Consider the following 25,689-nt stretch of genomic DNA (forward strand, 5'->3'; position numbering starts at 1 on the left):
GTAGCCCAGGGCCAGTCTTCCTCAGCAAAAAAGAGGAGGATTGGTGGCAGATGTTAGCTCAGGGCTAATCTTCCTCAAAAAAAAAAAAAAGAAGGAGAAGAAGGAAATGGCACAGTCAAAGCAAAATGAGGAGAAGACAGTTTGGACATTTTCTCTAGGACTTTGCTGGTGTTCATTCTATGAGAGGAAACAGAGCTTGACACCAGTCTCAGAGAGAAAGCTTTGATGCTGTAAAAAAACAAACACTGCATTTGGAGTTAGAATGCTGAAAGTGAGTGAGTCCTGGTTCTGCCAGCTACTAATTATATTACCCTAGAAAGTTTAATTAATTAGTTACTTAGTAGATGACACTGGTCAGTGAACTTGATTCCTCACCAGCAAAATGGTGGTAAAACCATCTCCCTCATAGGACTCCTGAGAGAAGCAGCTGGACATCAGAATGATCAGATGTGTCAGAAGTCAGGATAGGAGAGTTCTATTCCATTTCAGCTACTAATGTGCTGTGTCAACTACAACTGTAGAAAGTTAACTATTGGAGGGGATCTTATAATTAATAGATTTTAATATGTTTAATTTATAAATAAGAAAATTCAGACCTTGAACTTTTCTACATAATTCACTACCAAAATTACCCCAGAATTCCAGGATTTGGAAATGAAAACATTTTCTAGACTTCAAGTTTTGACAAACGAAAATGAAAAGTTTTATTAAGATTTTAAAATGTCAAGAAGGAAAAAAAAGGGTCTTAATATGGACTATGACTTCACTGAAAATGTGTAGTCAAGGTGACCCTAAATTCTTTTGCTTATGAATATGGGTGATGAAGTTGGGAACTGGCCAGGAAAGTGGAGGGAAGACAGATAGCTCACTTTCCTCCAGAGAAAGCATGAATTGGTGATAAGAAATATAGTGCTAAATATTTTCCATATCCTATACCAAAATTTGGAATGAATAAATTCAGCTGTCATCATAAACTAAAGATACAGCTACTATAAAGTACTCAAAATATGTGTAAGTGAGAAAACCTGAGATGGGAATTCAGTGAAATTTCAAAGTAAAAATGTAATGCTAGTAAGTTAGAAGCTGCTTTTATGATTTCTAGCTTAATGGTGAGCCATAATCCCTTTGTAGTTACAAAGTTATTATTTAATGTCATTTACCCTCTTACCTGTCCTCATTAAAAGTGAATTTTTCTAGTTTATGCTCCCCCACGAACATAGAGTAGGTGTGCTTTTCCCTATTTCTCTTGCTGAGTACAACTAAAAACCTAGGCATTAGAAATAAAACAAACATAAGAATACTTTAAAAGATAGAGAGAAGGCAGTAGTCAAGCTAGGACCTCAGGATCCCAGGAACAACATAGAAGCGAATTCCCTGAATTTTCTTTTTGTCTTATATATCTTGTTTGGGAGCGAAGAAGCCAGCAATCAAGAAACATAAAAGTATGCAAACAAAAAAAGCCCCAACAAAATCCTACTCTCTGTAGCCAAAAGACCAGGAAGTGGGGAGTTTCTCACCAGCCAAGATGGATGGAGAGCCTGATTTCCATCTTTACCAGGTCATAGGGGATGCTCTTAACGCCCTCTGGGGTGGTGTCAGAGAAGGCTGAGTAGGAACTGGATTTTACCCAACCTGGCAGTAATGGAGGACCTTCCGCCTCCCAGCAGGAGTGATGTCAGAGGAGGCCTAGCGGCGAGTCAGAACCTTCACTCCTGCTTAGCGGTAACAAGGTATCCTTGGAGGCCAAGTGGGGAGCCTCGATGAGACATTCCTATCCCTCTAACCAGGTTGGGATACTTAGTTGGGAGTGGAAACTCCCACAAATGCCCAACACTAACAAGCTCGCCCACTCCCACCGCTCCATCCACACACAGTATCGAAGGAGCCTGAGAAGGGAACCTGGATGTCTACTCTCCCTGGAAGTAAGGAGATAGTCTCCCTCACATTGCTCCTGCTGGAGTGGTGCCAGAGAAAGCAGCTAAAACAGGAGGTTTAAATAAGCCAGAATCTCATAACATAACGCCCCAAAAGTTCAGGTTTCAATAGAAATCACTCATCATACCAAGAACCAGGAAGACATCAAGCAGAATGAACAAAAGACAATCAATAGATGCCAACACCAAGATGGCAGAGATGTTAGAATTATCTGTCAAAGATTGAAAGCAGCCGTCATAAAAATGGTCCAACAAGCAATTATGAACATGCTTGAAATGATAAAACATAGAGATTCCCAGCAAAGAAGTAGAAAATATAAAGAAAAACTAAAGGGAAATTTTAGAACTAAAAATATAATAACTAAAATTAAAAACTCTCAGGGCAGGTCCAGTGGTGTGGTGGCTAAGCTCACGTGCTCCACTTTGGTGGCCCAGGGTTCACAGGTTCGGATTCTGGGTGTGGACATACACACTGCCCATCAAGCCATGCTGTGACAGTGTCCTACATACAAAATAGAGGAAGATTGACACAGATGTTAGCTCAGAGCCAATCTTCCTCAGCAAAAAAAACCCCACCTCAGTGGACAGTATCAAGAGCAGAATGGAGGGAATAGAGAAAAGAAGGTGTAAAGGAAAGATAGAACAATAGGAATTACTCAATCTGAACAACAACAAGGATAAAATACATTGAAAAAAATAATCAGAGACTGGCAGGACTGTGGTGATTAATTTTTTGTGGCAACTTGGCCAGGGCATGGTATCCAGATACTTTGTCAAACCTTATTCTACATGTCTCTGTGAAGGTATTTTTTCGATAAGATTAACATGTGAATCAGTAGACTTTGAAGCATGTTTTTCTATATAATGTGAGTGGGCTGCGTCCAATCATTTGAAGGACTGAACAGAAAAGGAATTACCTCCCCAGATGAAGAGGGAATTCTGCCAGCAAACAACCTTTGGACTTGAACTGCAGTATTTCCCTGCGTCTCCAGCCGTCAGCCTACCCTGCCAAACCTCCACAATAACGTGAGCCAATTCCTTAAAGTGTGTCTTTCTCTTTCCCATTCTCTCTCTCTCAGTATAGATACATAGATATAGATAGGCAGGAAAGGGGCTGAAAAAGTTCTCAAAAAAATGATGGCTAAAAATTTCACAAATTTAGCAAAAGATATAAAATTCAAGAAGCTGAGTGAAACCCAACCACCCAAACCAAAAAATGTTATAATCAAACTTCTGCAAACTAAAGAGAGAGAAAGCATCTGTAGAACAGTGAATAAAGAAATGATACCTTATCTACCCGGGAAAAGCAATGCAAATGACAGCGGATTTCTCTGACCAGGCATCAAGGAGGCCAGAAAGAAGTGGCATAATATGTTTCAAGGACTAAAAGAAAAGAAATGTCAAGCAGAAAGCACTCGTACTGGCATCCTGATTTGGGGCTCCTAGCCTCCAGAACCATGAGGAAGCAAGTTTCTGTCATTTAAACCGCCCAGTCTATTGTATTCTGTTAAGTGAGCCAGCTGATGCAAAGAGGGAAAACTTGAGTGAAGAGGTCTCAGGGTCTCTGTGTTATTTCTAACAACTCTGTGAATCTACAAGTGTGTCAAAATTAAAAGTTTAATTAAAAAGAGTTAAACTTTTACATAAATACTTGAAATTTAATCTTGTTTTGGGGTTAAGAATGTCCTAGTGCACTGTACGATAATACCTTCCATTCATATGGTACTTGACACTGTTCCAGATGTTTTCACACAAAATCTCTCACCAGAACTTTGTTACATTTTGGGCAGCCATTGTTGCCCTTTTAGACATGAGGAAACTGAAACTTCTAGAGGCAAGCTAGCTTGAAAATAGTTGTATGGCTACTAAAAGTTGAGGCTTGACACTGACTCAGGGATGCTTTCCATTACAACAAGCCTACCTGGGGAATAACAAGTTTGCCTAGCCATCGAGGAGAATGAACTGCCTCTGTATCCTGAAGAATCAAGTAGAAATCATGGGAAAATTAAATAGTTACGTGTTATGGCCAGGCTAACAACATCAGGAGCAGCATGACCCTCCATCTGCTGAGGAGCAATCAGAGTTGACTTGATTGGCCCTCGATCGAAGATGCATTCAGGACAGGATGCCTTAGCAAAGCCAGAGGAGGTGAAGGAACAAGGGCTTCAGGAGCACCCAAGGGTTAACTTCCAGTTATTCTCGCCCGACCCCCCCAGATGAGGCTTTCCTGTGCACACCCTCTGAAGGCAGAACTCGTAGAAATAACTGTCTCCACAGAATACGTGCAAGTATAAATATGTAAGGAATGTATGGGGAGAAGTACGGATTCTCTGTTTGCTTTTCATTAGGAATGGATTCCTGATACTCACTGTCCCAAGCAGAAAATCAAAGCCAGTTCCTAAAAACCAACTGTCTTTCCTTTGCGGGCTTCTGCCAGGTTTATAGAAAACATGATACAATGCAAAAATATTGGAGCTGGGCCTTGCGCTCCCTCACCCCGGCTGCCTTCCCTGCGTTGGGAATCGTATGGCAGGTTCCCCCTTTCAGCCAAGAGCCCAAGGTTTTATTTTGCATTTGAGAATTCAGGACAGAAAGAACTTCCCAGGTAGTTGTTATTTTGTGAAAACATACAGTAAGCTAAATTTACTGTAACAAGAGCCCACTTGAGTTTAGAGATCCGTGTGTGTGTGTGTGACTGGCCATGGCGTTCGGCTCACTGTTATTACTTTAATTTCCTTTTTCATGATGTTAGCCATCAAGCTGCTTTGACAAGAGGCTTGTTAAATGGAGAATGGAACTAACCTATTCATCATGTTAAGTACGTCTATGCAAACCCAAATTTATCTTTCAGGTAGTCTGATGGCTCACTTAGCCCTTTCACAGAACAAGAAGATTGAGCAATCAGAAGATTCTTGATGTTAACCTGAGCGTTTCACCTGGTGAAAGTGCCACAAGCCACAGTCAACTGTCACTGAACTAGCAGGTCTTTGAGTCATCATGGTTAACGCAGTCTTTCCAGGGTCTTCTGTCAGCAACTTCAAATCCAACATCCTCACGGCCACGCTTGAGAAAGCCACTTGAGTACAGGACAATGACTTTGCTCAAGATATCATATCATCTAGATCTGGTTGTTTCTTAACTCATCAGGAATAATAATAGCTACTACTTATTAAATTGCAGTTCTTTGCCATGCACTGGGACAGATGCTGTGTCCGTATTATCTCATTTATTCCTCACGAGAACTGAAGAGCTAGATTAAATTAGCCCAATATTACGGATGAGGAAACTGAGCAAGTAAGTACCTATTCTGAGATTGCACACCTGGCAAGTACAGACGTTGGAGTTGAATGCAAGTCTGGCTCTCAAAAGCCTTTTTTGGGGGGGGCCGGCCCAGTGGCGCAGTGGTTAAGTTCGCATGTTCTGCTTCAGCAGCCTGGGATTTGCCAGTTCGGATGCCCAGTGCGGACATGGCACTGCGTGGCAAGCCGTGTTGTGGTAGGAATCCCACATATAAAATAGAGGAAGATGGGCATGGATGTTAGCTTAGGGCCAGTCTTCCTCAGCAAAAAGAGGAGGATTGGCAGCAGTTAGCTCAGGGCTAATCTTCCACCCCCCCCAAAAAAAGCCTTTTTTTTCCCCTCCCAATCAACATGCTGCATTGGCACTAAAACTCTCCTTCAGCTAAATCTTTGAGGGATCCAGAGATTATCGTGTTGGAACAGAGTGTCAGAATATTTGCTTTTCTTTCTTAATTCCTATAGCTTTTAAAATCTCAAAAGCTGCTCTGATATACCCCCTGTGTAACCAAAAAAGAGGAACTCTTTATGCCAATTTGAGTATCTTTGAACAGCCTTTCAGTGTTACCTTTATTGGTTGGTAGCATTTTATCTCCCTTTTCTAAGTTAAGTCTTGCACATTTGGCTGCTCAATATTTAGTGTCTTCAGAAGCCCAATGTCTTCTGGTGGCAAGAACATAGGACAATATAAGCCAGGAGACCTGAGCTCCGGTTTTGTTTTCACACTAATTTTGCAACATTATGACTTTAGACAAGTCAGTTCAGCCATCTGTGCTATGATTTTCTTGTGTGTCAATGGGACATAATGTCTGCATTGCTTTACAAGTTAGGAATGTTTTCAGATGCTAGTAACAAAATACATGAATAACAGTAGCTAAAAGTATAAGGATATTTATTCTTTACTTAATAAAAAGTTTGGAGGTAGTAGGCTTAAGGATAGATAAGTAACTCAACAATGGACCAAGGAACCGTTCTTTTTTATATCCATTGTGCTCCATTATTTGCTGGGGTTTTTTATCTTCATGCTTGTTGTCTTATGGTTACAAAACGGCTGCTGCAGCTCCAGTATCATATCTATACTCAACGAAGGAAGAATAAGGAAGGAGCAGAATAAGCTCTCCTTTGTACTGTTCTTTTCATCAAGAAGCAAGCTGTATTTCTCAGAAATCCCATAGCACACTTCCCCTTATCCCTCATTGTCAGAAATTAGGTCACTTGGCCACCTACCCATAACTGAGAGGTCAAGAAGTTAAGTGTCTGGCTTTTCAGCCTCAGTATTGGAAGGAGAAAAAATGGTTCAGAATGGCTTTTGTAGGTAATCATCGGTATCTCCCACATTCATGATGCCAAAGGATTTGTTTTATCAAACTAAACTTTCCCCTTTTGTCCCTTTTCATCCTAAACAATCTGTAACCAGTGTTTTAGATATCGTGTATATCCAACCATCTTTTTCTATGTAATGTTTCATATAAATGAGTAAAAAATGCAAAGTGGGTACCATAGGTGTTCCGCAAGTTAATTATTTCAATGTAGGAAAATGCTCACCTGTGATCTAGTGCCCAATACATTTTTCGTGTCATTTGAAGTCACCTCTTACATTTGTGTTCTCTTCCTGTTTCAATGAATAGTAAACCAGACACGAGCTATGTATAAATAATGCCAGAACATCTGGATGAAACGGAAAAAAAAATCAATTATCTGGATGTTTTGTCTACATAACATCAAAACATGTAACACTGTATAGACAAAACATCTAAATGATTGAATATTTTACTTTTTATCCAGACGTTTTGTTGTTATGTGGACCAAAAGCACTGCCAAGTTAGAGATACAATAGAAAAAACAACATATTGCAAAACTTGCCTGATTTGTAGAGTCTGAGAATTGTTATTAAGCCTATTATGGGAAAGGAGGACAGTTAATGAGATATCATGTCAAATTAATTTCCAAAAATTCTAGGCTGTATTGGAAGAAGTTCCTTACTACAGGTTCATACTCATCATAATAAATGGTGGTTCTATTACGAGACACAGTAGAAAACACACAGATTACTTTTTATTTGACATTGTGTTTATTTTACAAATGAAGCAATGCATTCACAGAGAAGAACGGTGACTACTAAAACACTCCTTTATATCCTGGAAGAACAAACATAGAAACTAATTCTAGTTGTCTAATCATAAGTCAAATTAATAGCTCAGATTCTGTTCAAATTCAGCAATTATTTACCTTTGGCTTTCCAGGTGCTGTGCTGGTCATGTTTTCCTATGTAGGCCATCACTTAATTTATTCTACAGTAATTCTGTGAGGTTGCTATTGTTAGTCCCATTTTATAAACGGCAGTTTGGGTCTTAAAGATGAAGGAAAATCTCCAAAATCCCACAGATTGATTATGTCTACAAAAAATATGATGCTTAAAATTTTTTTTTTCTTTTCATTTAGCATGTCTTATTTTGTGTAAAAGAATGAAGTTAAGGTCTTAGAAGACCAAATTTCCAAAGCTGAGGTGTCATAATTCCTAAAAAGCTGGGAAATATGGCTACATGTACTATGTCATGCTTTTTAAATTTCATGTATCGTTATAAATATCTTTCTGTGTTCTAAACCCAATAATCTTAATTGAGAACTAAACTTCACACAGAGGAATGTTAGTATTTGACAGGAATCTATTTAATCCTTGAAGAACCTGAGAGGGCAATATCCTTGAATACTATCCGAAGGGCCTCACTGAGATAACAAATGAAGTTTTATGACTCACTATCCCCATTCCTTCTTAAGCAGACAGTTCCAAATTCAATACACAGAGGTCACCAGGGAAACATTCTGTCTTCAAAGTCAGCATTATGTAGTCTCTTATTTTTCTGGCAGTGACTTAGCTGGATGGGGTAGTAAGCGAGAGCGAGGAGAACTCTGTTTCGAGCCAAAAATTGTGTGATCAGGACCCAAAGGTCTGGGATTTTCCAGGTCAAAAAACTGTCAAAAATATTATCAGTGGGGGCATGGGTCTGAGCGGGGAATCAGTAGAAATTTCAATGTGAGCCACAGTGGGGTATTCCTCACAACAGAGAGACTCACCCCCGTGATAAGCCTTGAGCCCTGCAGCCACTTTGTTAAATACAGAATTTTCTGATTTATGGCTGTGGTATTGAGGCTGGAACAAGTTTCTTATCTACAGCAAAAACTCACATCAAGTTCCAGACCAGGAACTTCAAGGTGAACCCCACCATGCAGCCCGTTCATACATTTCCTACTGCTATATTCAACACCCTATTAAAACAATGTACTTTGGACCTGTATCAAGTTCTAGAATTATATAGTGATAGTGGTTGCACATCTTTGAGAAGATACTAAAATGTCCTGAATTGTCCACATTAAAGGGGTAAATTTTATATTATGTGAACTATATCTCAATTTTAAAAAACTGTGTTGCACTAATTCAAATGGCTTCTTAGACAGCAAATAGATCTTACAAAGCAATATTTTGGTGATTTAAGTGTGAATGAAACAGAAACATATGGAGTGAATTTCTGGAAAATTGCACATGATTTCAAAAATTAAGGGGAAACGTTCTTGGCAAAACCTAGTTGGGTTTCATCTAATCCAAAATCTGAAAAATAAATTGAGACATTTCATAAACCAAAATACAGCTGGTTTTTCCATGCAGTATGTATTTGTTATGTACTATTTTCACTAAGTACGTTTCTACTCATATTGGCAGGTACAGGCAGTTCAGGTACCCAGGTACAAAACTATGAATACTTAAGGCATCATACAGCACAAAGCAAGGTCATGTTGTGGAAATTTTGCTACAGTATATTAAACACGTTTTCAAGGAAATATTCCTTATTGAAACAATTACAGGAGAAAGCCTCTAGTAACAGTCTCTGAGTTAGGTTTGAGAGCACAGAAAAACTGAAATCTCTGAGACTATTCACCAGAGGCCATCCCATCTCTGTATATGTTAACAATCTCTGAACATATAAGTGCCATTGTTGCTGAAAATTCAGTCTCCTGTATGGCTTTATAAAATCCAGTCACTAAAGTGACAGATATTTACACCTACGTCAAATTTTTGAGGATGTCATGCAAAGCCTAGACGTCATTTTTAACCTATACATCTCTTTTCTTCTCCTGTCTCTTCTGTTACATCCTAGACTAAGTAGCAACTGTGAGCATCCTTTCACACTTGATTCCCAGTGCCTGATGGATCTCATACCCACAAAGATGTGTGGAATAAATGCTCTTGATAGAATGTAATTTTAACTTCCCTCACTTCTGCTCAAGTGTCGCTTCTCAAAGAGACCTTCCCCAACCACTTGTGACCATCTGCTCTCACTCTCTATCCACTGACCTTTCTTTACTTTCTAACATGGCAATATATTATGCATTGCTATTTGTTTACTGTCTGACTTTCTCACTGGAATATTATTCTGTGAGCCTAGGCACTTAGTTTTGTTTACTGCTCTCTGATAATCTGAGGACAAATTATCAGAAGATAGAGAGAAGTCAGAGTTTGAATCAATCATTAAGTGGACATTGGCCCCAAAGCCACAGGAGGAAATATTAGAGGAACACTGCTCATCTCACAAATAGCCATTTCTAAATTACTGGAATTTACAAAAAGGAAACATCATATAGGACTGCTGGATCCAGTTAATGCACCTCCACAGATCTGCTCAGATATGGCTGCCCCAAGGGCCTTGACAACTTGCCCTGCTTCCTGGTCCATATGGAGCCAGCAGTACTTCATGTGTCTGCAGTGACGATAAAGCCTCCACCATGATGCCGTTAGATGTCTGAGCACCGTTGATTTTAACAGTCTTTACCAAGGGTAAGGGCCTTCAGCAGCGGGAAATGCAGGAGCTCTAGCATCTAGGTCCTACCCAACTGGACCCACAGAAATCCTGCCTTCACAGGCTACACAGACAGGCTGATGCTAATGCCCCATGGAGTGATCTTTGAACAATTAAAGATGGAGAAGAGCAGGCAGATACATTGCTCATCTCCGCCCACCCTCACCCCAACAGAATGTTCTGAGAGGCAAGAGTTCCATATTGCCTTACTGGAGACATTTCATATATCCACATAACCAGTTATGTTTTCTTATGAAGCTGTGGCCATCTTGCTGATGCGCAAACTTGAATTTGCTTTCTCCTTTCCTGTCTTCCCTTTCTCACTTGTTGCTTCACTGGATCAGACTGTGAGCTTTGCTCTATACTAATTCTAGGCATCTAGGATAAGATAACCAGTCCGTAGAAAACAGTCCGTTTGGATAGGATTTTGGAATTCAATTTCCCACTTGTCTGGAGGTAATATGGAGGAAAAGTGGAGTGGTAACAATTACTAAAGCTTTCATGTATTGATAATTAAGATATCATGCAAGTAGAAAGCAGGGCATTGGGAGACAACGTGGTGCTCTTCTTGATTGGTGTAGGGGATGTGGTGATAATAAAGATTGTGGTGGGGAGTGGATACTTTTGTTAGCAGTGGAGGACTTGTAAGAAGAAAATGATAGGCATAGGGCAGCAAATTGCCAACTTCTATGACACTTTGAAAACCCACGGGCCTCCCGGGCAGCTTAAAGTGAATGTTCCCTTCCTTCAGATACAGAGAAAATTGCATTGAAAATCAGGCCCAGTATCTGACTCTCAGCATTGCAGAGTTGCGAAGGAGACTAAATGCACACCACGGATCTTCAATAATGAGATTGAGACCTGATAGGAAGAGCGGGAACAGGCAATTTTAGGTCGACAAGTTTAACAATCTTGATCCCTTAATTCCACAGAACTCTACTGGCCAGCAAAAGCACCCTCACCACAAACCAGAAGAGAACAAACTCCCCTTGCCTGAAGATTGTGCAAAAGCCTTTCCTGAAGCAGGTGTCTCACAAAATCACTTGTCTTTTTTCTTTTCCCCTTATGATACATCCTTACTACTCTTCATTGTGACTCTGCTAGGTGGCAACATTTAATCATTTGAGGCAAAGTAGATGTAATTACTTTAACAGATAGTGATGCCGGAGTGAGACCGAGAATCAGAGTGTTTGATCCACAGGGATCTATGGCAACCGTATTTGGAGAGGAAAAAAACCCAAAGAAAACCATGGTGTTGCTTGATTTGTATAATCAAAAATTATCAAAGTCTGATGAGCTGAAGGATGATGACGGTAGCTTTAATGGAAATCCAATTTTCTTTATCCTATTTCCAAATCTAAGTTAATTCACAGACTCAGAGCCCTGTGATTGAAAGGAAGCCATAATAAATGGAGTAAAGTAAACAAGGTAGATATTTCACCAACCCTTCTCCAATGGAGCCTATGGCCAATTTTCAGGGCAACCATGCATTGGAGAGAATACTCAAATATCGGAGAACTGTTGGACACAGAATCTGAGTTTATAATGACCAAATTAGACCTAAAATGCCTTCACTTTAAAGAGGGTGGACAGGAAGGGATAGATGGAGAAAGCTTCTAAGAATGTGGGTGGAGACAGGATTGAATGCATAGAGTAACTTTTGAAACCAGAACATAGGATAAGTGGAGACATTAATTATATGTGGCTAGAGAAGTTAGCAAAGGAAAAAGTAGACGGCAAGACAGAAGTCAGGAGAGGAAAGGATTTCAAATAGGAAATGGCTCATCAATAAACATTCTGTAGCAAGATCTTCATTTATTTGGAGGGTTAATTCATGAGTGTTTATTTCCATTTGTAGAGAAGCACAAGACAAGTTCTGCCCACAGCTGTTCATGAGGAAAAGGCAATTATTTTTTCTCTCTCTTTAAAATTGGCTCCAAGGGAGAGACAGGGAAGCCTTCTTGGAATGGAGCTAGGACAGGGCTAGAACAGCCACATGGGGTAAAGTTTTGGCTAGTGGGAACATCGTGATCATGGCGAGACAGATTGGTTTAGTTCTCAGTTATACTTTGTTCTAACGTTATGGCCTTGGGCAAGTGTATTAAAATTGGAAGCAGCCTTGGGAGTCATTAAACAGAAAAGGAATTTTGAAAACTGTTTTAGCCTGGGTTCCATGGAAAACAGCCTGAAGAATGTCTACATGCTAACACTTGATCAAATTATGCAATCCCATGCATGAGTGAGGGAAAAAGGAAAGTGGTTCAGGGCAAAAGAGAAAAGGTAAATGCAAATGTGAGGTGATACTTTACCTAGATGACCACATCTTCCAAAGATAACATGATTCTTTGCTTTGCCAAATAAATTGTTGAAATTAATAAGTTAATTTATCAAAGTCAACATAATAAACTAATTTACATATATCAGCAACAAGCAATTAGAAAAATAAATTAATTGAGAAAAAAAGAACAGATTATATCTATCACACTGTTGGAGTATTTCACATCTCACCTATTTCCATAAATAGGGCCTAGAATATACATTTTTACAAACATCTCTGAATTTTCAGTTATGTAGAAATCTCCTTTGTAATATTTTCAAACAATTTTTCTGAAAAAGATTGTGATGGTAAAGAATCTTCTGTGATCATCTGCGGAGCCACTGAATCTCTCTGAATAGTGTTTAAAAATTTTGGAGTATACAAAAAAATTATCTTGAGAGTTGTTTAAATGGCACCAATGGTCAGTCACCTATTCCACTTACCCATATGTGAAATTCTGATGCTGCATTGTACACATGCTCATAATAAACACTAAGTGTTTGGATCTGTCTGAAATTTTTCTTTTTTTCCCCTTAGCTAAATATAGTGGAAAGCAAAAACTATTTATTTGGTTAAAATGTCACATTTGTGAGTCATTCATTCAAAAATGTTTGGTTAATTTGGTTTTGCTGGGCATTTTTATAAATCCGATATATTTACCCAGAGGACTTTTGGCACTGGCAGCATATTAAAATCAGCAGAAAAAAAAATATCTAGCCTAGGATTGGGAAGACTCAATTGCATCCAGATGAGGACGAAATCCATTTCATATTTCCAAAGCAAGCAAAATTAATTGTGTCAAAAATTAATCCTTTGGAGACTTCTGGATTGTATATTTATTCCCATTCTAATTACTGCGGCATTCTAGTGACCCTATTTTGCATTATATGCACATTCCCCCACCCTCCTTCCAGTCTTCCTTTTTGTTCATCATCTTCCTTATTTCTGAGTCACACAGTTTTTCTGAACCCACAGTTGAAATGGAGAATTGAGTCAAGTACGTAGGGGATTTGAGTAAAGAAAAATCACATCATATTTTCCAAATTTATATCTCCTTTTGGACCCCCAACTAATTTGGTTAGCTCTGGAAGCTCCATGCTCTCCTTTATCCAGTGTGCCTCATCAGTCAATCTTCCATAAACACTCTTTTGCGGCTTATCTGTCTAAGGTTAGGTGGGCATTTTTGACTGCCCAGTGTTGGGACCCACTTGTGGGTCACTTCCATGGAAGAAAAAGGGAGAGAGTTTATATTGGTTACATGTTGGTCAAAGGATACAAACTTGTAGCTAAAAAATGAGTAAGTTCTGGAGATCTAATACACACCATAGGGATTATAGTCAACAATACTGTCTTATATACTTCAAAGTTGCTAGGAAAGTAAACCTTAAATGTTCTCACCACAAAAAAGAAATGATCTTTATGTGACATGATTGAGGTGTTAACTAATGCTATGGTGGTAATCCTATTGCAGTATATCAATGTATCAAACCAACATATTGTAGACCTTAAACTTACACAATGTTATAGCCAATTATATCTCAGTTAAAAAAATAAGTAAAATAAAATTGTATAAAGTGAATGAATGAGCCAGTTTATGAGCCCTTCCAGAAAATAGGTAATTACTCTTTAATAATAACTTACTTTGGATCAAGAGCACTGTTTCTAAATTTGATTTTATTTATTACTTTGGTTATCCCAAAATTAAACCCAAAGACAAATAATGTGAGCATATTAAAATAATATGAAACAAGTTTTAAGGGCAATTTCCAAAAAAGAAGCTCTAGAACTGGGCTGAGAAATGGAGCATCTGTGAAGAGGCACCAGTCTCCTAAGGTGAGCCCTGAAAGAACAATAACTCTACCTAGAAACATGCCTCGGTGTATCAGTTTAGCAAACAAGGCCATAGTATTAATCTGCAGAGATAGTTCTTTTGTTCAGATTTACGTTGTGTTTTTATTCCCTCTGCATGAGTTTCAACTCCCTGACATTTCTGCAGACAGTTGTGTCCTCCACCGTTGTCAGAATCTTCCATAAGTTCAGGGTTAGTTCTATGAATATAATAAGATCAAAATAGTTGTATGTTGGCAGATTTTTTAAATACATTTTTTGTTTATTTTCAGATCAACTAAATAAATTTCGACAAAAATTATTTTGCTTTAACTCATTCAGACAGATTCTTGATTTGAAAATAGATCCATTTTTACCAGTTGAACGAACTCAGGAAGCTATTAAAAATATTAAGTATGGACATAAAGAAAAGGAAAGATATTCCCTGCTCATGGGTTGGAAGAATTAACACAGTTAAAAAGTCCATACTTCCTAAAGCAATCTACAGATTCAATGTAATCCTTATCAAAGTTCCAATGACCTTTTTCACAAAAATAGAGCAAAGAATCCTAAAATTTGTATGGAACAGCAAAAGGCCCCAGATAGCCAAAGCAATCCTGAGGAAAAAAAAGAACAAACCTGGAGGCATCATACTCTCTGATTTCAAACTATACTACAAAGTTGTAGTAATTAAAACAGTATGATACTGGCAGAAAAACAGACACACAGATCAGTGAAACAGAATCAGGAGCCCAGAAATAAACGCACACATCTATGGACAGCTAATTTTCAACAAAGGAGCCAAGAATCTACAATGGAGAAAGGAAAGTCTCCTTAATAAATTGAGTTGGGAAAACTGGGCAGGCACATCTTTTCATGTAATAAGATGAAAATAGACCATTATCTTACTCCGTACACAAAAATTAACTCAAAATGAATTAAAGACTTGAATGTAAGACCTGAAAGCATAAAACTACTAGAAGAAGACATAGGCAATATACTCTTTGATGTCACTGTTGGCAGTGTCTTTTTGAATATAAAGTCTCCTCACACAAGGAAACAAAAGGAAAAATAAACAAATGAACTACTTCAGACTAAAAAGCTTCTGCACAGCAAAGGAAACCATCAACAAAATGAAAAGACAACCCACCAACTCGGAGAAGATATTTGCAAATCATATATCTGATAAGAGATTAACATCCAAAATATATAAAGAACTCACAACTCAACAACAACAAAAAACAACCCAGTCAAAAACTGGGCAGAGGATCTGAACATACATTTCTCCAAAGAATACATACAGACGGCCAAGAGGCATGTGAAAAGATGTTCAACATCACTAATTATTAGGGAAATGCAAATCAAAATCACAACGAGATATCACTTCATGCCCATCCGAATGGCTATTACTAAAAAGACCAGAAATAACAAGTGTAGGAGATGGATGTGGAGAAAAGTAAACCCTCATACTCTACTGCTGGGAATGTAAACTGGTGCAGCCACTGGAAAACAGTGTGAAGATTCCTCCAAAAATTAAAAATAAAACTGCTATATGATCCAGCTATTTCACTTCTGGATATTTACCCAAAGAACGCAAAAACACTAATTTGAAAGCAAATGCACCTCTATCTTCACTGCAGCATTATTCACAATAACCAAGACCTAGAAACAACCTAAGTACACATTAATGGATGAATGGATAAAGAAGATGTGGTATATATATACAATGGAATACTACTCAGCCATAAAAAAGAGGAAATCTTGCCATTTGCAACAACAGGGATGGATTTTGAGGGTATTATGCTAAGCAAAATAAGTCAGATGGAAAAGTCAAATACCATACAATTTCACTCACATGTGGAAGATAAAAAAACAACAAAATATATAGACCAGAGAATTGATTGGTGGTTACCAGAGGGGACGTGGGAGAGGGGAGTGTGAAAGGGGTAAAAGGGCACGTTTATATGGTGACAGATGGCAACTAGGCTTTGAGTGGTGAACATGATGCAGTCTACACATAAGTCAAAATATAATGATGTACTCCTAAATTTATATAATGTTATAAACCAATGTTACCTCAATAAAAACTTAATTTAAAAAATCAGTATGAATTATTTTTAAATTAGAGTAAAACTGTAGATAAAAGTTATATATCTTGATAGAGTCTTCCTATTTCTTTGGGTATCTTTGGTCACTTTATTTGCTATACTACGAGCTGTTTTAGTACCAAAAAGTAGGCTGATGTGCTTTCTGTAAATGATATCCTGATGAAATAATTTGATGAAATTTATGAGGTTGTGTACTCTGGACATAGATGATTAGACCAAAAGATTCAAATTTCATTAAAATGTTATATTTGGGTGTAGCTTCATTTAGATAGACTTTCTCTATCCCATGAGGATTTCAGGCACTAATCAGGGACATGATATTTATCCGTATAACTAGTGTCTTAGTCTTTCGGGTTGCTATCACAAAATACCACAGGCTGTTATAACAAAGTACCATAGACCGAGCGGCTTATAAAAAATAGAAATTTACTTTTCACAGTTCTAGAGGCTGGAAAGTCCAAGATCAAGGTACAATCATAATAAGTGACTGATGGGGGCCAAATTCCTGCTTCATAGCTTTCTTGCGGTGTCCTCACATGGCAGAAGGAGCAAGGAGCTCCCTAGCATCTCTTTTATAAGGGCACGAATCCCATTCTTAAGGGTAGAAAACTAATCACCTCCCAAAGGCCCCCACCTCCAAATTTCATCACAAAGGAGATTAGGTTTCAACACAATTTTGGAAAGACACAAGTATTCAGTCTACAGCGCCTAGCAAATGTTTACTTTGCACCACCAATCCTGTGCAAGGCACTGAGCTAATTTGTGAAAGCAGTCTTACATTGGGTTGGTCTGAATAGCCTTTAAGGTGTATTCCCAATCTAAGATTCCATCATTTGAGATGAGCCCAAAACAAAACAAAATTCTATCCAAATGAGTTAAGGTGGAATTTTTAAACATGCTGAACATCTACTTTGGCCAGTAACTCTGTTACAGTACCTCATTACAGTGGGTGTTATGGGGCACTGCCCAGATGTGCCTTCATTTCTGGTACACTCACCCCAGCTGCTAGGAGTCTTGGCAACTGTGCTGGCAGCTGCTTCCCTTTCCAGGAGTTGACCTTGATCAAAGGGGTCTGCCCCACTCAGGTTTATGCCTCCTTCCTGGGGCGCCCTATCCAAGAGCTGGACAAAGAGTTTTCCCCTTGACCCCACTTTGGGATAACTCCGATGGACCACCTAAGTTCTCGTAGCGTTCCTTGTGGGATCAGCTGGAGCCTCTTTTGCATGTCAGTTCAATGTCTCCCTCTGTCTCATACTGCCTCCCTCACTTCTGGACAAATGTTGTTGCTGGTGCACTGCCTGATTAGCCTCCTGCACCCAAACTTCCCTCTCAATGTCTTTTCCAGGGAACTTGACCTCAGACCCTCATTTAGAATTAAGCATACTATTTGTTGTCTTATGGCAAGTCAAGCACGTTTTTGTTGCTGCTAATTGTTGGGTTGAAGCTAATACTTAAGCAGAGAAAAGCTTTCCAAGGAGAGTTTGCTAAAACTCACTGGGGAGTGAAAATGAAGTTGTAAAATAGCAACATCCCAGGCGTGGGTAGACAGCACTCTCTACAAAGGACCGTGTTCCAGAAGGTCCCCCATTTGGGTCCAACCCAATCTGAAAGTGACTCTTTCTACCAAAATGAATGGTGATTGATGGAGCTGTTCAGTTTCAGAGTGAAAACAAGATACAGAATTCAAGAAAGAGAAAACTCAGATTACTGAGGCTGAAAAATGCAGGACTATCCACAGAGAAGGGACTAGAAGACATTTCCAGGTAAAGAGTTAAGTGGTGGTAGGTCTTTTGCAGAAGCAATGCCTCTGGAGACTACAGATGTTATCCTAAGAGTGAGTTTTCAGTGACTGTAGAAGTAGAGACTGAGAATCAGGACAATTAGGCGAGCAAGAGACTCCCCAGGGTGACATGAGCGCAAACAGCTTGGGGCGGAGAGAAGGGACCCACAGAACCTAAATAATGTAGGCAAGCCAAGTATCTCCTCTTTTAAAGCAAGTCAGAAACGACCATGTTTGGTCTATCCTTGGATGGGGGTTTCTCTGCTCCTTCTATGGGGAGTGCTTGACATTAATACTAGACAAACCTCCACTTTAAACTCACTAAACAAGAGATTATCTTCATTGATAATGGAGTTTTCAGTTGTTCTTTGCTCATCTTTCTGTTGTCTGTAAAGTCCCATATCAAAGAAATTTTCCAGACGTTTTTGTAGAGAAATATTTGTAACCATAGAGCCTTCACCAAGATTCTTATGCCTCAAGTGAATGTCAGCAGTGTCTTTAAATAATGGTCCCTTTAATGGAGGTTACTTCTGTCAATGCAAATAATCAATAATCATTCTGTAGTAAAGAAAAGAAGAAAGTTTTGTTGGAGCTGAACTGAGGACTACAGCCCGGGAGCCACAGCCTTCACAAGGGAAGAAAGTGCTCCAGAGAAGACCAGTTTCAGCCCAGTTATCTACCATTTCAAAACAAAGATGCATACATCAAGAATGACATGGGTACATTCCTTCAAGGGTTCAAGGAAATGTTTGTTACAGATGAGTACCTACACAGCAGGTCAACGTGACCCTGGCTTCATAGGAAGGAAGACGTTAATTCTTATCTTCAAAGAGCAATTCTTTACTTTAGGGGTAACAATTAAAGCAGGTGTACCGTGTATGTTTGACAGGCTGTAAGTCAGACTTCTTTGGTGCAAACAAAATTCAGGCCAAATCAAGTTAAACCAGAATGACCTCCTCATATACTTAAATATGTAAAAATTTTCTTATATCACTTCTGTGTAGTGTAGGCTCGCTACACATTGCACTTTCAGAGATCTGTCTTTTCTTCTTTGTTAGCCGATTATCTCCTGTGATGCATCAGACGCTGGGAGGCAGAAGAATCCAGATCTGCTTCTTGTGCTCCCATTGAACTGTCCTGTGGTTTATAGCAAGACACTCCACCACTGAGTTTCAGCTTCTTTGTTTGTTTAATCTGTGTCTGTATGATCTAGATCACAGCTATACAATAAAACTCTCAACATGAGGAAAATATTCTATATTCTGTGCTGTCTTATATGTCAGCTACAAGCCAGATATATCTATTTGACATTGGAAACATGGCTAATGTGATGGAGAAACTCAATATTAAATTCTAGTTAATTTTAATTAATTTATATTTAAATGTAAATAGTCACCCGTGGCTAGTGGCTACCATATTGGACAGTCTAGTTCTCGGTTGACACTGAGGTGAAGTTTGAAGAGTCTGCCATTGGTACAAATAACTATGAAATTGTGTGGCTTCACTGCAGGTAAATGCTTACTATATCATTTACTCTTCATCTGTTTTTGCTAACAGTTAAGGCTTCTTATGACCTAAAACAGAGGTTGGCTAATTAGGTCCTTAGGCCACATCCAGCCTGCTGTCAGTTTTTGCAAATAAAAAGAAAAAAGACAACAGTGGCATTGGAACACAGTCATGGCATTTTTCCAGCATTGTCTATGATGGCGTTTGTGCTACAATGGCGGAACGGAGTGGTCGTGTCAGAGGCTGTATGACTGGCAAAGCAGAAAATATTGCTCTCTGCCTCTTACAGGAAAAAAATTGCCTATCCCTGAATTAGAATAAGGTAAATTTGCTCTTTCATTGTATGTTTTAATAATTAAATATTTCTTCTTTCTGTATTACTTTACTCTATTTTAGAGGATAAGATTTTCATATTAGAATACTGGGTGCCTTTTTATTTTCTCCTCATTTTGATGTTAATTGTCACTGGCTCAGTGGGTTAGCACTTCTCCTTGCCTCGTTTTAAATTTTGACTATCTTGTTATCTGTCTTAGGCATTGGCTGGTCCAGCAAACTGACCAGACATTGCATTAGCCTATTAATGATTTCAGGGGACTTTAAAATCCTTCCTGGTGATTTTCTCTTTATTTGTAATATCAAATTCAATTCAGGTCATTGATTTTCCATATCTTTTGAGATGGGTTCATTCACAGAGAAAATCACATAAACTGTTGCTCAAAGTACAACTATGACTTCAGTTTCTCATTAGTAGCAAGGTTATGATTTGCATAAAAAATTTTACTACATCTTTGGATGCTCTTATTTACCCACCCCAAAATCATTGCGCTTCTCAATTCAAAGTCGTAATGTCTAGAGACTACTTCAAGGAGAGGTACTGGTGATTATTTACATATCAATTGACAAGCTAATATCTAATAATTTATATATATTTATTAATAAATTAATATATTTATTATATTACATACAGATATATTTATTAACAATAACTAAGATTTATTTTTTTAAATAGTTGGGAAATGTCTGGGCTGAGTTTGATTTTCACCTTTGTGACTGCAATTCCTCAGATTTTCTTATTCAGAGTTTTGAAAAATCAGTGCTCAGCCTTCAGAACATGAGTCTAGATGCATGTGGTTGAGTTTTCTGCTGTACTTAACAAGCATGGCCTGGCCCTAATGGAGACACTGCCTCCAGTAAAAGCAAACAAAAGACTATGCACAGGTGCTAAATAATTGGCAGCACAATAGTCCTCTAATTCATTGATATAAGTGTCTTACATTTAATCTTATTGCCATAATTTTTGGTCACATTGCTGTCTTTTCCTATCTAAAAAGTGTAGGATTTCTTCTTCAAAACATTTCCCTACCTCTGGTCTAAAACAACTTTGCAAACAACGTGATATTGCAATTCCAGGCTCCTTGGTTTTCATAAGGACTCTATGCTGAGATGAAATTTGGTTCTTCAACATCATAAACAGCTTTTAACAAACCTTGTTATGTCTTACTGAATACTGGAAATATTATAAAACATAAATATAATTCTGATGATGTCTCTTAGTCCGTTCAGGCTGCTATAACAAAAATACTGCAGACTGGGTGGCTTATAATCCATAGAAATTTATTTCTTACAGTTTTGGAGGCTTGAAAGTCCAAGATCAAGGTGTAAGCAGAACCGGTGTCTGGTGGGGATCCACTTCCTGGCTCATAGATGGTAGTCTTTTCCCCCATCCTCCCTCCACACAAGGGGTAAGGGAGCTCTCTGGGGTCTCTTTGATAAGGGCACTAATCCCATTAATTAGGGCTCCATCCCCATGTCCTAAGCATCTCCCAAAGGCCCTCCAAATGCCATCACACTGGGGACTAAGTTTCAACATATGAATTTGGGGAGACACAAACATTCAGTCTATGGCAGTCTTGTGCACTTCTTCCTATACCAAAATAATCTGTAGTGAGGTAGAAACCTTTGCATGTATGCAGAGGTCCTCATGTTGCTCTGTAACAGTTACATGGGTCTCCTTTGCTGCACGTAGCTAGTACACTGCATGTACCTAGGTTGTTGGCGACAATCTGTCTGACATTTTGAAGGCTCTTAAATATCATATATTTCTCATACTTTTTAGGAATGTAAATTCTTACGTTACTCTTATTTCCCATTTTCCATCAACATAGTTATGATCATCCCTTTCAGGCGAAGGTCTTATTTGTCCACGGAGACCCTCTGCAATGCATCTGTGAAAATGCCAAGGCCTTAACACTACATGTGAGAGAAAAGGATTATGTTTCAAATTACAAAGCAAGCAGAAACATTAACAGATTTTCATGGATTAGTTAAACTTGAAAACAAACCTATATCTATTTATTCTGTAATAAACATTAGCACCTAACGCTTTTCTGAAACTATTGAACCAAACTAGAAACTGGCCAATAATAAATTCTTCCCAGTGCTTCTCCAGCACTTTGCCCATAACACTCACGTGGAACTTACCGCATTATACTGAGATCTGGGAGCTGTTGAGTGTGGGCAGGACTAAAAGACCACGGGCCAGCCCTGATGGCCTAATGATTGGAGTTCAGCCCACTCCACTTTAGTGACCCGGGTTCACTTCCCAGGTGTGGACCTTTATGACTTGTCTGTCTAATGGCCATGCTGTGATGGTGGCTCACATAAAAAAAGAGGAAGGCTGGCAACAGATGTTAGCTCAGGGCGAATCTTCCTCAGCAAAAGAAAAAAAGGTCATTCTGTCCATTTCAGTAGGAGGGACACTGACTGCAGAGCCGTCTTTTTCATCAAGATGGGGTCTCCACTCTGAGAGGACCCTAAAAGGTAGTTGTTCATCTGACTAAGGTCACTAGGAAATGTGCCATGTGATACCCTCGCAGTGGCATCACTCTGCTGAGGACTTGCACCACTGACTTCCTTCTGGTTTATTATTTCTCCTCCTTTCCTCTTTGATTTATAAGACAAATCCTCTTATCACTGTAATGGCATCCTCCTATGATTTTGATTTTATTATTTCTATTTCAGTTTTCCTTTACATTTAAATTATCTATTCACCTATCTATATATCTTTATCTTTAATTATCTATAAAGACTTCTTTGTCCTTGATTGCTTTTCAGTCTTTGTAAAGGCAATAAGGAGGTCATGCATCCCTCCATCTATCCCTTGAAATGCTAAAAAGGGACTAAATTTGGTGCTTTGTCTATGCTCGACCATCAGAAGATTGCAGACCTGGAAAAGGCCACTCTAGCCCACTGAACTGGTCTTCAGCATCATGACATTGCTGGACATAAGGAACTACGACTGAAAATAAATCAACAAAATTTATGATTGCAACTATTATGGTGATGTTGTTGAACATTTTATCATAGCTCACATATTTCTTGATGAAATCTTTTGCACCATCAGTCCTACCAATCACTCAGCAGAGGACTTTCTCTGAACCCTGGCCTCACCAACAAGCATTTGGTTCATTTCCGTCTCAAGGCTGTTGTATTGGGTATTAGGAAACTTCAAGCCAAGTACAGAAGTGTGATGGGAGAAGGTGTTAATGTGGTCCTTGCTTTCATTTTTTTCTCCTTCCTTTTTCTTTCATACCTCCAATTTCCTCATTAAGTACTTTACCAAATGTGACTTTATAAGCCATCATGAATAATTTCTAGAATGAAACAGTGTAAATAAAAAGGAAGGAAGAAAGGAGGAAGGGAGAAAGGGAAAAAAGAAGGCAGGAATTTGGGATTCCCTCTCCTATTCCAGGGACTCTTCAAGGCAAAACTCTCTCTTGCTAATCTTTACTTATTTATTTATTTTTCACATATTCTAAGATGATGAGCTAATAAAAATTATTTAAATTTTTGGCCCTTGGTTAATTTATCTATCTTTATTATTTTCAAAGATAGTCAACTTATTGGTAATGCTTTTATTAAGATAATCTTTTAAATATATCACTTCAAAAACTGAATTTTCCAAAATATCTATGTGAAGCTTCAAATTAGATTTCATTTAGTTTGAACATTTCTGCATTTTCTTTTAGATGACATCCTTTATTGTGATTTGCTTTATTCATAACATCACACTGATGTGAGTCCCACAGGACTTGCAATGCCTGGGTCCTCTGAACTCCACCCAGGGCTCATAAGCTTCCACTTTGGGGTAAAGGACATGTACCATTTCAACAGCAGAACAACACTGGAAATAATTTTAGGCAGAAAATGAATGCTACTTCATCTCGCTGCAATTTCTGCGGGAAATCTTACCTCAGTCAGACCGAAATCATTCCTATTGGCCCTGAGCCAGGCATCCAAGTTGACTTGACTATCATGCTCAAATACCAAGGAAACTTTTGTACCCTCACAAGTTCAGAATCTTTGTTTTATAACTCCAAGTTTCTAAAAAGTTGGCAGTAAGCTTCAGAATCATTTACTGTATTTATCTGCACGCTTTTCAACAAAGCCCTTCATAAAGGACTTTAAAAGAAAAAATATAGACTCTTACTCTGGGAAAATGATGAGGAAAAAAGGAAAGGGTGAGATTAACTATTGATATCATTTGTTGACCCATATGCTGTCCTTTGCTACCTCTTCTTTGCCTGACATTCTTCAGCTTTATTTTAGTTTCTCAGATTCTCCAAGACCCTTCCCACATGAGGGCCTTCTCCTAGTTTCCCACCATTTTTCTCTGGCTGAGTCTTAACTTGCCCTTCAAGTATCAATTTAAATGGACCTTCCTGAGGGTAGCATTCTATGCCCCCAAGACCAAGTAAGGATCTTGCTGTTATATGCATGCTTAGAAACCTGTACTTTTCCTTTTTAGCATCTATCATTATCATGAGTATACACCCAATGATGCCTTTATCTTATTCACAGCAGTAACCACATCACTTATCACAGAACCTGAGAAGAAATGATTCCTCAATAAATAGTTGAATAAATACTACTTGAACAAGAAAAGAGTCTGTGTATAATGTTGCTAATTTGCTTATTTATTTTCATGTTATGGAGCATAAAAATTACAACTAAATTTGAAAGATGAAATCTATTTTTTTAAGTAGTCAGAAAAAACTTATCACTTCCTTTCTTATTTCTGTCTCCTTGCAAATATACCAACCCATGGTTCCACATTTCTGTGATATTCTGTAATTTCAAGTAAATTAGAGGATATAATAAGACTATCCTGGTGGAAATTGCCTGACTTTCCAGAGAAAAATGAAAGCATTGTGTAAATAATCTTCCTCTGACTGCTATGTGAACTGGTGCTTTTATGGTATTTTAAGATAAATGAGTATGTACCCAAATTCCAGAGGGCTCACAAAACTGGGGTTCAGCAGTAAAAACTTTACTTCTGCATAGGCAGTCAGCCAGGAAATGCCTTGGTATACTGGAGTAGGAGTCAGGAGACTGGTCCAGTCTCAAAGTTGCCCAATATTTTCATTAATGAAATGGAAAGTTTAATTCATTCATGTAGCAAGAATTTATTTTACACGTTCTATGTTAACAGCACACTGCCAGGTTATAAAAAAGATGCAAAAGGAAAAAAATGTATAAATAAGTATCCAAATTAGCCACAGAGGTAATAAGTGCTATAAACATTAAGGAAAAGTGGGAATCAACATACACTGGTGCAGCAGTTTCCCAGGCATGTTTTATGGATTTCAAGTTATTTAGTGTGTTCCTAAAGGGTTTCTATGTTTAATAAAATTCGGAGAATGGTGCACACTCAATTTCCTGCATGGAGAGACACAATGCATATAAACATACCAAAGTCACTGAGAACTCTCACAATCATTAAACTATTTAAAAAAATATTTCCCCAAATCTTCTAACTACATCTCCATATCTTTCTCCTAAAATATCCTATTAACATTCTAGTGTTCAAAGAAACATTGCAGGCATTCCAAGAAAACAATACATTGTATTCCTTGGGGAGAGCCTAGGTTTAAGCCCATAATGATCATGGAGAGTTCAGGAATCAGGGAAGAGTGGGGTCCATCTGGGATTCCTGATAAGGCAGAGAAAGAGACTGACCAGGTGGAGCAGACACAGATTTTAAAGAACATTGAGTGCTATCCCGAGGC

Source organism: Equus quagga, chromosome 9 (assembly GCF_021613505.1).
Source record: "Equus quagga isolate Etosha38 chromosome 9, UCLA_HA_Equagga_1.0, whole genome shotgun sequence".
Lineage (NCBI taxonomy): Eukaryota > Metazoa > Chordata > Mammalia > Perissodactyla > Equidae > Equus > Equus quagga.